Genomic DNA, 13,257 nt, shown 5'->3' with positions numbered 1-13,257 from the left:
ATATTAACTATTGCTCAAAAGATGCAATAGGCACAAAAAAAGAGTAACACGGCACTGTAGCTCACCTGGATATGTGATCAACAGTCAACAGTCAACATTCAACAGACACTTTCCTAGCATGGTGATCTACCTTCAGCTGCTGACGACCTATAGCCCTTTTTATATTGCACTGTTACATATAGTGATATCTTTTTTTGGTTGTATGCTAGTTTTAAATATTAATCTGTGATATTGTAGTTATTTTACTGTCCATCGATGACAGTTTTAAAATAAATATAAATGTATGTATTCTTAATGTATAACTTCTCGTAACGATATGGCTGAAATACTGCCGGTGTGACGTTAAATATTAACTCACTCACTCAACAGACACTTTAACAAAAACTGCAGTCATCATTGCTGTTCAAATATGTTCTGCATAAATACCGAAGACAAAGACATTTAGATACATAAACAAGTAACTGAATTTCCAGTGAATCTGGGAAAATGAATGTATTATTGTAGAGCATGTTGCAATGCATAGTAGTTAAACCTTCTAATGAGAATGCCATACAAAGAACACTTAAATCCTAATGACTTAAACGGGGGCACGGGGGCACGGGTGGCCCAGTCGTCTAAGGCGCCGCGATTCGCTGTGCAGAGTTGCGTCCCTTGGGCACGCCAGAAACCTATGATTGTGGGATCGAATCCCGGTTCGCCCCAATTATGTTTCTAGGTTTGCCAGCACCATACCCGGCTCGTGGGTTTCACCGAAGTAGTAAACGTCTGAGACCTGCATCACTTCGGGCTTTCCTCCCACATTAAGCTGACACGCCGTGATATAACTGGAATAATGTTAATAGCTGCGTTAAACCCAACTCACTCACTCACTAATGATTTGAACAAAATGTGATGTCATCGTAAAATATGCCAAAATTCAGCTTTAACGGTTTGAATAAGTATGTGAAATTTCAGCTTTTTTGGTCTGGTCTAGCCTTTCAGCTAAATCTCAAACTTGTGAGAAAATGCCAACGAAAGTACAAATCAGCCCGTACTATGATGTATCATTGTTGATGGTAGCAAGTTTTCAGCTTCATTGGTCCACTCGCTTTAGGAACAACGGTTGGATGCCGCAGCCATGTAAGGAGGCCAACCCTGGTGAAGTGATCCAAGGGTCACGCTCTTGTGTCAACCAGCCCTCGCCCTGTCAGCCTTCCTACCCGAGTTTAGATTACACAACTCTACTTAATCGTACCGAGACCCAGCTAGAAGGGAAGTAGGTCAAATAAAGAAGAAGCGTTGTGTGCTGCACAATCACATGATCTGACTGGTAAAGGTCAAAATAGCTGTGAAACTATATGACTAGGCCACTGAAAATCAGTGATGACACCAGGTGTTCGCGAACAGTGTAACCATGTCCTGTCATACCTGTGCACCCGCCAGTCACACAATTTGCATAAAAAAAAGTAAATAATTGCCTGAGGCGGCACAACAGTACTCCTGCCACGCGGCAGCGGCCTTTGACCAAGCAAGTCATGGAGACCTAGAAAACACAGTGACTCCATAGTGAAACTAATAAAAAACGATAAGTTAATTTTGAATTACGTCTGCTGTGTACAAGTGCTGCTTTATAAGTAAAGAAAAAACGTTCAAGAAATATATTTATTTGCAACACAGTGGGGGGCAGTTTCAATTTTGGTCCTTCGGATATATCGACATGGTCAATTACCACTGATTGCCCCCCCCCCCCCCAACTAGATATAAGGGAGACCAGTGAGACCGCCTCGTCTGTTTCATGTTTAGATCCATGCATTAAGATTCAGAGTAACAACAAGTAACTGTCCCTTCAAGTCGGGCAGTATTCCCGCAGCTCCAGCCCTTTGTGTGACCACTGTGTGCTGTTATCAATCAGTCAATCGTCATCCAAGCACTGAAGAGGCCACAGGCCTATAGTACATATGTCAGAGGTGTTTCACGCAATTTTAACAATTATTTATAAATTTGGTTTATTAATTTATCTAGACTGTGCAACAATTGCCGGAATTTCACAATATTTGTTTCATTAAAGTAGTATACCGATTATATTTTGTTCTCCCAGTGGAGTACGATGGACATACAATAAATAATGGAATGAACATCGAAATCTTGCTAATGAAATACTGTATATCTTTATCTTTACGTAAAACAGATACTTTTTCCGAGTATATATGAGTTTTCAACATTCTATAACACGAACATGTGTTCGATAATGTCAACAGAAAAGACCACGATTGCAAATAAATATCGTTTAGCCTCTGTAGAAAAGAACTGATGAATACACTTTCAGATTGTTCAACCCAAACATTTCCAAAACCGCTATTGAATAATCATATTTTTCACATCAGTTACCCAGTTATTCTTTCCATTCGTGGGGCGGTCGGGTAGCCTAGTGGTTAAAGCGATCGCTCGTCACGCCGAAGACCCGGGTTCGATTCCCGACGTGGGTACAATGTGTGAAGCCCATTTCTGGTGTCCCCCGCCGTGATATTGCTGGAATATTGCTAAAAGCGGCGTAAAACCATACTCACTCACCCGCTTTCTATTCGTGTCATATAAAATCTTCACATTGTAACATTTCTTTTGGTTTCTCGATGAACCCATTTTAAGGAGTTTCAGACAGTACTTAATAACTTTTACCTGTGAATACATTCGCCATAAACCATTGCGCTAGATGTGTTGGTTTTTACACCAAAAAATATTTTACGTGAATACATGTGAACCTCTTCGTTATCATTGAATTGTTTAATCCCCATATTTCAGCACCGTAAAGTAAAAGTTGGTAAATTTTAACTTCTAAAAGCTTAAAGAATGACTTGTAACTTACATCACCAAGGATTTGTATATTCTTTAATACACGAAATGAAAACATTTTGTTATCACTGCTCTACACTGCTTGGCACAGACTGAATAAGTCTGCGGATGCTGTCCTGTGGAATTCTCCTCCATTCTTCCTGCAACTCCCTTGAAGTAGTGCAAGTGTCTGTGGCGTATGTTGAGGTTGACGTACACGTCTATTGAGTTCATCCCACAGATGCTCAATCGGGTTCAGATCCGGAGATCTGGAAGGCCATGGCAACACACTGACGTTTATATTTTGAAGGAAGACAACAGTTACACGAGCTGTGTGTGGTGTAGCGGTGTCATGTTGAAACAACTCCCTCTGTCGGTTGATAATCGAGAATTTAGTCGATGTACCGATTTGCCTTCAGATTCCCCTGAACCACTACCAAGTCAGATCCCCGTGTGTAGGCGCCTTCCCGAGGCAAGGGAGTTAACTGACTATAAAAGTCCAGTTTTCACCCTTGCCGAACTAGGCTGGAATTGTGGAGTTATATTTTGGCTGGACTAACGAGTCTGTGCATAGTTCAATCAAAATCGCCTAGCGGACTAGACATACGGTTCATAAACTACCTTGCAGATTTTGATCAATTGCAGGATTTGCAATGTAGGTGTACCGCCAACTCGGCGTCAACAGATATTTTCAAAATCTGTTTTTGAATAAGGTGCTCATGTGATTTGGTGGGCTTTGCGAAGTAAGATCCGTTTTATTACGATATAGATCTTGATTATCGATCAGATCGTCCTGGCGGGCATCGCCATTTTGTTTGAAGTAAATGCAAGTGATATAATAGGTAGAATCTGATTGGTCAATAGGAGGGACAAAGAAGGGACCTAACTTGGAATAGCCACTGGTGGCGCTACGATCGAGCCCAGAAATTTCCGCCTCATTCAGGTGGAATTTGGACTTTTAAAGTCAGTTAACTCCCTTGCCTCGGGAAGATGTGTGTAGGATATGGCACCCCACACCATCACACTTCTGGCACTGAATCTGTGGACCTGATCAAAGCAGTTCGGTGCAAAACTTTTATTTCGACGTCGGTAGATACGATGTTTCCCATCTCGGCACAGTTCGGTGCAAAACGTTCATGTCAACGTCCGTAGACACGCTGTCTCCCATCTCGGCGTAATTCGGTGTAAAACATTCATGTCGATGTCGGTAGACACGATGTTTCCCATCTCGGCACAGTTCGGTGCAAAACGTTCATGTCAACGTCCGTAGACACGCTGTCTCCCATCTCGGCGTAATTCGGTGTAAAACATTCATGTCGATGTCGGTAGACACAATGTTTCCCATCTCGGCACAGTTCGGTACAAAACGTTCATGTCGATGTTGGTAGACACGCTGTCTCCCATCTCGGCGTAATTCGGTGTAAAACATTCATGTCGATGTCGGTAGACACAATGTTTCCCATCTCGGCACAGTTCAGTACAAAACGTTCATGTCGATGTTGGTAGACACGCTGTCTCCCATCTCGGCGTAATTCGGTGTAAAACATTCATGTCGATGTCGGTAGACACAATGTTTCCCATCTCGGCACAGTTCGGTACAAAACGTTCATGTCGACGTTGGTAGACACGCTGTCTTCCATCTCTGCGTAGTTTGGTGCAAAACGTTCATGTCGACGTCGGTAGACACGTAGCCATCTTGTGCAGGGTTGGTGACTCTTGGTCCACCATTTCTCGGGCGATCTTGGGTTAAATTGAGGCAGATATACCGATCCCGTAAACGTTGGTGTACGTTAAAATAACGTGCAACTGCAGACTGGGACTCAAAACCTCAAGACATGTCACATGTCTTGTTAAACGCCAGCATTACAAATGAATCCCAGGGCCATGTGTCACTGCAAGATATAGGTCAGCATGGCTTTCCCACTGGACGTCGAGAGGACGGGGACTGGGAGGCCGTAGTGGCTGCTGATTTAACATGGTCGCCTGTGTCATGACAATCTACCCTGACCTCCGTGAAGACTACGTGGGTCATGACGACCTACTTGGAAGTATTAGTCCCCACTGTCTGGAGTATATCTGTGTCATGACGACCTACTTGGAAGTATTAGTCCCCACTGTCTGGAGTATATCTGGGTCATGGCGACCTACTTGGAAGTAATAGTCCCCCCCTGTCTGGGGTCTACCTGTGTCATGACGACCTACTTGGAAGTATTAGTGCTCCCTGTCTGGAGTATACCTGTGTCATGATGACCTACTTGGAAGTAATAGTCCCCCCAGTCTGGAGTATACCTGTGTCATGACGACCTACTTGGAAGTATGAGTCCCAACTGTCTGGTGTATACCTGTGTCATGGCGACCTACTTGGAAGTATTAGTCCCCACTGTCTGGAGTATACCTGTGTCATGACGACCTACTTGGAAGTATTAGTCCCCACTGTCTGCGGTCTACCTGTGTCATGACGACCTACTTGGAAGTAATAGTCCCCTCTGTCTGGAGTATACCTGTGTCATGACGACCTACTTGGAAGTAATAGCCCCTCCCGTCTGGAGTATACCTGTGTCATGACGACCTACTTGGAAGTATTAGTCCCCACTGTCTGCGGTCTACCTGTGTCATGACGACCTACTTGGAAGTAATAGTCCCCTCTGTCTGGAGTATACCTGTGTCATGACGACCTACTTGGAAGTAATAGCCCCTCCCGTCTGGAGTATACCTGTGTCATGATGACCTACTTGGAAGTAATAGTCCCCCCTGTCTGGAGTATACCTGTGTCATGATGACCTACTTGGAAGTAATAGTCCCCTCTGTCTGGAGTATATCTGTGTCATGACGACCTACTTGGAAGTAATAGTCCCCTCTGTCTGGAGTATATCTGTGTCATGATGACCTACTTGGAAGTAATAGTCCTCCCTGTCTGGAGTATACCTGTGTCATGATGACCTACTTGGAAGTAATAGTCCCCTCTGTCTGGAGTATATCTGTGTCATGATGACCTACTTGGAAGTAATAGTCCCCTCTGTCTGGAGTATATCTGTGTCATGATGACCTACTTGGAAATAATAGTCCTTCCTGTCTGGGGTATACCTGTGTCATGACGACCTACTTGGAAATAATAGTCCTTCCTGTCTGGGGTATACCTGTGTCATGACGACCTACTTGGAAGTAATAGTCCCCACTGTCTGCGGTCTACCTGTGACATGACGACCTACTTGGAAGTAATAGCCCCTCCCGTCTGGAGTATACCTGTGTCATGATGACCTACTTGGAAGTAATAGTCCCCCCTGTCTGGAGTATACCTGTGTCATGATGACCTACTTGGAAGTAATAGTCCCCTCTGTCTGGAGTATATCTGTGTCATGACGACCTACTTGGAAGTAATAGTCCCCTCTGTCTGGAGTATATCTGTGTCATGATGACCTACTTGGAAGTAATAGTCCCCCCTGTCTGGAGTATACCTGTGTCATGATGACCTACTTGGAAGTAATAGTCCCCTCTGTCTGGAGTATATCTGTGTCATGACGACCTACTTGGAAGTAATAGTCCCCTCTGTCTGGAGTATATCTGTGTCATGATGACCCACTTGGAAGTAATAGTCCCCACTGTCTGGAGTATATCTGTGTCATGACGACCTACTTGGAAGTAATAGTCCTCCCTGTCTGGAGTATATCTCTGTCATGACGACCTACTTGGAAATAATAGTCCTTCCTGTCTGGGGTATACCTGTGTCATGACGACCTACTTGGAAGTAATAGTCCCCACTGTCTGCGGTCTACCTGTGACATGACGACCTACTTGGAAGTAATAGTCCTTCTTCCTGTCTGGGGTATACCTGTGTCAAGACGACCTACTTGGAAGTATTAGTCCCCCCTCTCTGGAGTATACCTGTGTCATGACGACCTACTTGGAAGTAATAGTCCCCACTGTCTGGAGTATACCTGTGTCATGACGACCTACTTGGAAGTATTAGTTCCCCCCCCCCCCCCCGTCTGCGGTCTACCTGGATAATGACTAAAAAGTCAGTAAATGTGTGGGATACTGTTCAGGTAACTTTTTATGGAGGTGTGGTGCAAATAAACACCACACTCTTCATACAACGTTTAAGATTTACAATGTTAAGATAACACAGTTATAAAACTTATTGGTGATGCGGAAGTTTTGCACGGGTTTATACGAGCTATTGTACAGCGAGGGAACGCGGAAGTTAGAAGTAGGCCATCTGTCGAGGGTTCGCCATGGTATAGCGAGGGAATGAGAAAACCATTGCGAGGGAGCGGGATAGTATTGCAAGAGAAGGCGATATTATTTCTATACCATGACAGCTAAAATATTCCGTACAAAGAAGACCAGCCTGCGTTGATCCTTGCAGCATCAGAGTGAGTGAGTGAGTGAATATGGTTTTACGCCCCTTTTAGCAATATTCCAGCAATATCACGGCGGGGGACACCAGAAATGGGCTTCACACATTGTACCCATGTCGGGAATCGAACCCGGGTCTTCGGCGTGTCGAGCGAACGCTTTAACCACTAGGCTACCCGACCGCCCCTGCAGCATCAGAAGTGGGAGTATAGCCAAGCCGCTAGCAAAATGAACTTGTAATGTTGCAGTGCAGGTGACAATCCGACTCTCAGGAACACTGTGATCATTGTGTCAATATTGAAGCAGTTGTAGTTTGTTATAATTACAACGATTTCACTTTGTGGTGAGAAATATTATAAAGGATGACTTAGTAGATACAGTTTGCCAAGTTGTTTTAGTTTGACAAGGGGGGTAGGGGTGTTTTGTACGTCACATAGATACATGTGTTTGCCAAGTTGTTTTAGTTTGACTAGGGAGAGGGGGGGGGGGGGGGGGGGGGGGGATGTTTCGTACGTCACATAGATACAGGTGTTTGCCAAGTTGTTTTAGTTTGACTAGGGGGTTTGACATGTTCGTTAGGTATCGGCAATAGACATTAATTGTTTTTGTAATTTCCAGTCTGAGAGAATGGCATCTGGGACATCTGGGACAGAGTCAATCCGAGATGAGTTCCTCACCTGCCACATCTGCTTTGAGGTGTTCACAGATCCTCGGACCCTGCCTTGTCTCCACACCTACTGCTTCCTGTGCATGTTTTCCTATGCGCACACTGCCAAAACTGATGGTAGACCTGTCGTCTGCCCTGATTGTCGGGAATCTGTACCTATGGGCACACTGCCATAACTGATGGAAGACCTGTCGTCTGCCCTGCTTGTCGGGAATCTGTACCTATGCGCACACTGCCAAAACTGATGGAAGACCTGTCGTCTGCCCTGATTGTCACGAATCTGTACTGGGTGATGTCACCTCCATCAAGACAAATTTCTTCATCAATGGACTCACTGAAATAGTGAAACTCATGTCAACCAAAACTTTGAAATGTACAGCTTGTGGCCTCAGAGGGAGAGATTCAACTGCAGAAGTGAAGTGCCTTGATTGTGCAGATCTTCTTTGTACCATCTGCTCTGATGGTCACAATTCTTCATTCCTTACATGGAAGCACGAAAGAATAGCCCTTGGTGATCTGAAAGAAGGAACGTATGATAGGAAGTTGAGAGAACTACAGAAAATAACATGCCAGAAGCATGAGAACAAAGAAGTGGAGTTTTATTGCGAGTCTTGCAAGCAACCCGTCTGTTTGACTTGTGTCCTCATTGAACGCAGGGACCACAGATGTCAAACAATATCGGAAGCTGTAACAAGAAAACGGATAATCATCATCGCAATAACTGAAAAGATTAGGTGAAATATGACAACATTATCAGAAGCTGAAGGAAAGATAGTATCAGTGATCCAAACCATTAAAAACAAAGAAAAGAATAAAAAGATTGAAACCGAACAAAATGCCAAACTCAACATTTCTAAGATACTCAAAATGAAGGAGGATATACTGACAACATTATCAAACAAAAGCTGCCACAAAGGAACAAGAGAGCAAGCTTGGAGATGTACGCCTTCAGAAAGGTGTGATAAGCAGCTGTGTCGACTTCTGTGACCACATCCTAGCGGAGGGTAGGGACGTCGAGGTTCTGATGCTGGAGACAATGATGACTGAGAGACTCAGGCAACTCCAGGGGCATCCTCTTGGAGATGAATGTGAACTGGAGTCCTTGGGAAAAAAGCGAGCCAGGTCTGAATGATGATGGGAAAGAACTCAGTATCTCAGCTGAAATTACACAATCTGCTTTACAGTCAGATAAAGATGTCAGCACAGAAAAACCTGAGACTATGACAGAACTTCTTGAAATTTCAAGGTTTCATACCAACGGGACCAGTGTGAAAACGTTGAAGTTCGTCCCACAGTTAGATTAAACCTGACAAGACTATTCATTGCCCGGTGCTAATCTGACAAAGAGAGACCAGACATCAGGGGTGGAGCCTACAGTCCATAGGTAGGGCGGGTATTTGCCGACATGGCTAATGAAAAAGTCAAATTCTCTACCACTGATGGGGATTTTTAAAGGAAGATTAAAATGGATGCATTTAAACCGATTGCTGTTGCAATCGCAAATGAAAGTATTGGTGTTATCCATGAGAACTACCTCTTTATATTTGACAATTCATTGCAGATCATGAAGAAGATCCTTTTGCACCACAAGGTCCCAAGTGAAAGTCTTATCTTCACTTATTGTCTGACTGGTTCCAAAGAACAGGGGTTCGTAGTTGGAAACATTCCCAATAAAAAGAATCTCCAATATTACTTTACAGATGGGACTGAACGATATTATGCTGTCTCTCCAGTATCAGCTCTAGTTTCACCCCCAGCGGCCATATTGCCTTGTGTGAATGGGGTGGATCATGTGTCCGGGTCACGGCCAGCAAGAACAAAGTTCAAACAAAATGTTTTAGCACAGCAACCTGGAAACCCAATGATGTTTGTGTCTCGGAGGATGGCACCGTGTTTGTTGCAGACTATGACTTTGCAGGAGCCTGTGTGTTTGATAAGAAAGGAACATTTCTCTTAGAATATCGGACTGCTCCTGATGGCGTTGGTAAACCCATCTGTGTCCTGCTGGATGAGTCGTGACTTCTGTACGCCACTGAGGCGTATGGCCACTGCGGTGTGTATGAGGTTCAATGCAACACATAAATTTACTCTTAGATGTGCAAATACGTAGCATGAACATAAACAAAGGATGAACAGAGGATGATACTTAAGGCAGTGAAGCAAATGAAGCCATCATAGCCGTGCATATTGGAGCCTTTTTAGCTAAGAATCGTTCAAATAAAGAAACAAGCAGCAACATTAGTATGACTTATCGCCTTGGAATGCTTGTTAAAAAAACAGGTTGACCACTTGAAAATCGGAAATGGCCGCACTGAATAAATTAATGTTTACCTCTAAGAAACAGCCATAGTATCCTATTTTAAAGATCTAAGTATTTTTATATATGTTTTCTAGTACACACTAGTTTTGCTAAGGTTAAAAGAGTTAAACAGATTTATCCCTTGGTACTTTGTTGTTTAAATGAAACTATAAGTAATAACCAATCTGAAATTAACTACTTAAGACTTACAGATAAACTAAGTGTTTTCCTTTTGCAAATCATTAGTGAAGTCAATATAGAAATAGGATTTTCATTTGAGAATGATTTGAATACAATACAAAAAAGTAAACGTTTGTGTCAAGAGTAAAATGATACAAGAGTGTTAATAGGACACATAAAGCTAAAAAACCCGCCATAGGCCTACTAGTTCATGTCATATAGTAATGGGTGTATATACAATTATAAGGTAGCATATTTGGAACTCCTTAGGTTCATTGAATTCAATGTGTACGTTGGCAGTTGTTTCGTTGCTATATTGTAATTGGACATTAAAGGGCAAGTAAAGTCAACAGAGCAACTTTGCAGATTATAATAATATAGAGCATACTTAATCACAAATGTTTGACCAAAATCAAATTTAAAAACGGAAATAGCCTAAAACAGACGATAAAAACGTCAGGCGAAATCGTCCACCAAAACGAAGTTTACTTGGAAAGACTGGGAGAAAATTTTGAGCTCTCACGCAAAGATTTGACGTTTAAATTTAATGTGTTATTAGCATTGGTTTCTGGCCAAAGAGCTCAGTCATTACATTTGCTGAAATTGAAATATATGTCAGAATCAAACAACAAAGTAGTTGTTATTCTCACTGATTTAGTTAAGCAGTCTGGACCAGGTAGTCATTTAAAACCTATAGAATTAGAGAGATTTGAGAATGAGAGACTGTGTGTGGTGAGTGAGAGGACTAGTGTATACCGGGCAGATCCATGTGTGTCCATGACCAACTGCTGTTGAGTCACTTAAGGACCGTAAGCAGAGAGACTGTGTCAGGGTCGTAAAAGAATACACCCCCACCCCCCACCCCACCCACCCACCCACCCCAAAAGGCTGATATTGACATTACTGTGTTTTTAGGACATAGCAGTAGGCCAGCACAGCCAGTAGTCTAGGTGCACCCATTCAAACAGTCATGGCAGCTGCTACCAGCGCAGCCAGTTGTATAGGTGCACCCATTCAAACAGTCATGGCAGCTGCTGGGTGGTTTTCTGTGAATGTGTTTACAAAGTTTTATTGTAAGCCCGTGAAACATGTTTCCTCTGGGTATTGAGCTCAATGAGCTCAACATTTGAAATTTCAGAATGATTATAACAAGTTTTTTCTTCATGTGTGTATTTAGCATTTTGTATTGTTTTTAGTATTTAGTATTAAACATGATGTTTTATAAAGAACTGTTCTGTTTTATCAGGTGTGTACTGTGGACCTGCTTTTAAATCTCGCGGGGTCTCACGTGACCTGGTGCTGAAGGAGAATGGATAGATTAAACTTACCGGGAAGTTGAAGTTTGATTGGGATTCCCCTAGGCACCAGGGAACAAGTAGGACCACGTGCCATATCCCTCCCTGGCTTGTTATCAAGTCTAGTTCTAGTCCACACTGGGGGCACGGGTGGCCCAGTCGTCTAAGGCGCCGCGATTCGCTGTGCAGAGTTGCGTCCCTTGGGTACGCCAGAACCCTATGATTGTGGGTTCGAATCCCGCTTCGCCCCAATTGTTTCTAGGTTTGTCAGCTCCATACCCGTGCTCGTGGGTTTCACCGAAGTGGTAAACGTCTGAGACCTGCATCACTTCGGGCTTTCCTCCCACAACAAGCTGACACGCCGTGATATAACTGGAATACTGTTAAAAGCGGCGTTAAACCATACTCACTCACTCACTCTAGTCCACACTACCCGCTAAAGACTGAAGCCAATTCCTCACTCGCAATCTCACGTGATCTGGTGTATATGGCAATCTCATTAAAATCTGATCTTAGTTCTCGCTATCGCCGAACAAAGATCTGAGGACATCCGATTAAGGGTCACGTCAGAACGACCTTTCATCCAACCAATCAAAGCGTCGCTTACCAGATCATGAAAGTGACAGTCGGAATGTGTTTTCTAATCATGCAACCACAAAATATTTAACACGGGGTATTCCGAACGAAAGTTACGGGTTTTATGATTATATCCATACAATCTAGGCCATCTATAAGCCATTCCCGAATGTTCATCTTATCAGTTTAAAAAGATTTAATTGAGAAAACGTCAAAATATGTTTCGAAGCGTAGTCGCCAGTTTGAAACTGGTGTCGTAAAGCTCGAGAAAGCTGCCCTCTGATTGGCTAATGTCGATTTCTTGTCAGTCATTTCATTGATCGGTCAAAATTCGCGAAAGGTCGTTCTGACGTGACCCGTAATGGGGTGTCCTCAGATCTTTGTTTAGCGGTAGCGAAAACTAAGATCTGATTTTAATGAGATAGGTGTATATGGTAAAATCACCGAATAAAAATATAGGATTTAAGTACACGCCGTTGTTTATATGTTAGGTCGACTCGTGAAGATCCGGGTTAGAATATCTCTTCAGCAACCTAACTTGCTTTAAAGGCGACTAACGGGATCGGGTGGGCAGCTCGGTTTGATGCATGTCATCGTATCCCAGTTGCGTGGATCTATTCTCACGATATCAATCGCTGGATTGTCTGGTCCAGTCTCGATTTTTTACAGACAGCCGTCATATAGCTGGAATATTTCTAGCTCTGTTAATAGTATCTAAAACATGCTTATCTCTGCATGCTTCATGGGATTCACAATCTCCTTCTGAAACATCATAAAGAATATAATTGTTTCTCCTAGTCCATGCTTGTCCTAAAAGGCAACTATGCGAATAACGGGATAAGGCTCGCTGATTTGGTTGTACATGTCATCGTATCCAAATTGAGTGAATTGATGCTCAAACAACGAACAAACAAACACACATCCTACCGCGGCTGGGCAGCAACGTTTGCCAGCAACGTTTGCCCAGGGACTTGACTTGCTGTGGGGCCGAGGATTTGAAACAATGTATTTTTGTAAAACGTAATTGGTCAGTGTGTCGTGAGTCCCAACCCCACAACAAGTGAAGGGCTGTCAAA

This window comes from Haliotis rufescens, unplaced genomic scaffold (genome assembly GCF_023055435.1).
Source record: "Haliotis rufescens isolate VD_foot unplaced genomic scaffold, xgHalRufe1.0.p SCAF_51, whole genome shotgun sequence".
NCBI lineage: Eukaryota > Metazoa > Mollusca > Gastropoda > Lepetellida > Haliotidae > Haliotis > Haliotis rufescens.
Note: the sequence above shows the minus strand (reverse complement) of the source record.